Raw genomic sequence first — 2,741 nt, 5'->3', positions numbered from 1 at the left:
GTCAGGAAGAGTCACAAAAAGGCTCTTTCAGTAGTTGAGGTATGAGATGATGAGGAACTGCCCCAAAGTGGTGGCGGTGTCAGAGACCAGAGGTGGCATATGTGAGAGATGTGAAGATGTGAAGATGAAGAAATGGACAAGCCTTGTCAACAGATAATAAATCCTTTGGTTTTCCTTCCAAATATTCCCCCTTTTCTGCATTGGCTCATCCCCTTTGTTCTCTCTCTCCCTTTCTTGTGAAATGACTGCAGAATGCTGCTTATTGGCTTTGTATTCTGAGTACCTGAAAGGTTAGAAAGCCCAAATTTGTTCCTTAGAAAGCTGGAATTGCTTCTGTTTGTGGAGAGTGGCCTTCCTAAGCAGCCTGGTAGTAGGAGGAGGGTACCTGACAGGCCTGAAACCCTTCATTGAGTTGGTGGGCAGATGAGAACAGTTTGTTCCAATGGCCATGAAGGCAGCTGAAGCAGGTGCTGTGGAGTGCTTAGGGCCTGGTCAGAAATCAGAGATGCCAAGGTCATCCACTGCATCCCAGGCCATTGCTGGTCGTCTTGACTTTTGTCTTGCCAGTGGACCTAGATGTCCTTGGAAGAGATTTAGGGTTAACTTAGGGTTAGTAGGATGATTAGTGTGATTCACTGTGAGCTGGTGGAGGGATGGGACACCTGGGACTGCTGGAGCGCGCGCAAGGTAAATTTTTACCTACATTAAAAGCCTCCCGTGGCCCTGACTTATCCTCCTACTCATTGGGTGGTAAGAGTCATTTTTTCTAAAGTTCTTTGGTCCAGTGGAGACTAGAGTGTAACACATAGAAAGAGCGATGGATGATTCAGTTGTTTGTTGGTTCTGGCTTTACAGGGAGGACACTTCTGTGCTAGAGAATTGTCTCAGTTGTAAACCATTGACTAAGCCTCAGAGTATTCATCTTGGTAGCCACACCTACTTGCCAAGATTTCCCTTAGGGAAGGTAGAAAGCCAGATCTGGATGTGGGAAGTTCATGCTTCAAAGGGAGGAACTCCTCATTTGTCTGGTCAGCAAGAGAGCTGGAACCAAGACTTCAGAAGGAACTTCCTGCTCCTGGACCTCCTGGAACATCCTTCCAATGAACATAAGAAGCCATTTGGTTGGGCTGCAAGGGTGTGTGTGTGTGTGTGTGTATGTGTGTGTGCATGGAGATGGCCAGTGATTGTGTGAGGGAGTGTATAAGCCCAAACCCCATGAAGACCTGAAGGAGGCTGGTGGATAGATGTCCTCACAGTGAGAGTCCCTGACCATCACCGGTTCTTGGCCTAGCCCGAGGATCGGCTGCATCTTTTCCTGTATTATGTGGAGAATCCTGGTGTCTGTAACGTCTCCAGGAGTGGAGTGAAGCACCAGTTGAGCCTGTGGGGAGATTGGACCAAATGAGGAACCCGCAAAGCCACCATGATCCTGGAACTTCTCTTGCCTCAGTATTTTCCTTTGTCAGTTCCTCTTAGGCCCTTGAGAAGGGAGCTTAGAACCGTGGCGAGAGAACTTGTGTCCCCAGCCTGTGGGAGAGGGTGAGCAGTGTTTTGCTTGTCCTTGGTTGTTCTAGGTAGTATAGAGTACAGGCGGTCAGCATTGTGTCTGTATCTTGTGTCCTGGTAGATGGAGCTGACCCTTTTCCTGTGGTGTTATCAGCCAAAGGAAAAAGGGTGAAGAGTGAGAGCTTTCCACTGAACATTTCCAGACTTTCAAAGGATATTGTCTTATCTCTGTATTCCTAATTCTGGAATGCAGGGTGGGGGGCTAGCGGGAAGAGAGAGAGAGAGAGAGAGAGAGAGAGAGACAGAGAGAGAGAGAGAGAGAGAGAGAGAGAGAGAGAGAGAGAGAGAGGAGATTCTTTTCCCATTTGCAGAAATGTTTGAAATTCCAAAGTAATTAGAGAAGAAATTTGTGAGTGAAGTGTAATCTGTTTAATGTGTATTTCCAAATTTTGATGAGACTGTAGTGTGAATATTCTCATATATGCTGCAGTATCTTATTGGTTTTTTGGAGGTACAGCTCCTTAGAACTGCCAAAAATGGGGACTTGGAATTTGCAATCAAAAGTCACCCCAACTCCTGTAGCTTTCTCTTACTTTCCTGGAGACTGAAGGATTTATTGCTTTAATGTAGGGAAGGTGATTTCATTGAGTTGATTTTTAGGAATCGATAGAATTGAAGTTAGTTTACAAGTTTTGTCTCCAGTGATTCCAAAAGTGGAGAAGAAATAAGGCAGTCATTTTTGCAGCTTGAAGTTTTGAAGCATTATCTGGTGTTGAAGTAAAACCTGGTGCATTTCAGCTTGGAAAGAAAGGAGCTTGTTTAATCAGAAAGCAAAATGGAATAAGGGAATAAGCAATTTCCTTTTAGGAGAGTAGTTTCTGTGAGCCCTGTGGTCTTCTGTGAATCATCTGGTGGAATCTAATTGCTGAGATAAATAAGAGGCAAAGTCACCTAAAAGAAATTAAGATGGAGTGTGCCTTTGTAAGTTCTTAAGTAAGGAACCAAATTGGAAGGGTTTTGTTGGTGAAATGAGGCATTGTCTGTAAACCTTGAAGTTTCAGTTCTGATCAGGGAAGAATAAAGTTTTGCAATGAATTTGAGGTGGATGAGAAAAATGTGCTAAAGTTGTAGTGGAGAGATCCAGTGGATTAAAGGCAATTAGTCCTGAAGATGGTGTGAGACAGGATTTGGAAGGAGAGAGGTGCAAGACTGAGAAAGTAGCAGTGAAAGAAGGA

This window comes from Phascolarctos cinereus, unplaced genomic scaffold (assembly GCF_003287225.1).
Source record: "Phascolarctos cinereus isolate Bilbo 61053 unplaced genomic scaffold, phaCin_HiC Scaffold_8;HRSCAF=390, whole genome shotgun sequence".
NCBI lineage: Eukaryota > Metazoa > Chordata > Mammalia > Diprotodontia > Phascolarctidae > Phascolarctos > Phascolarctos cinereus.
Note: the sequence above shows the minus strand (reverse complement) of the source record.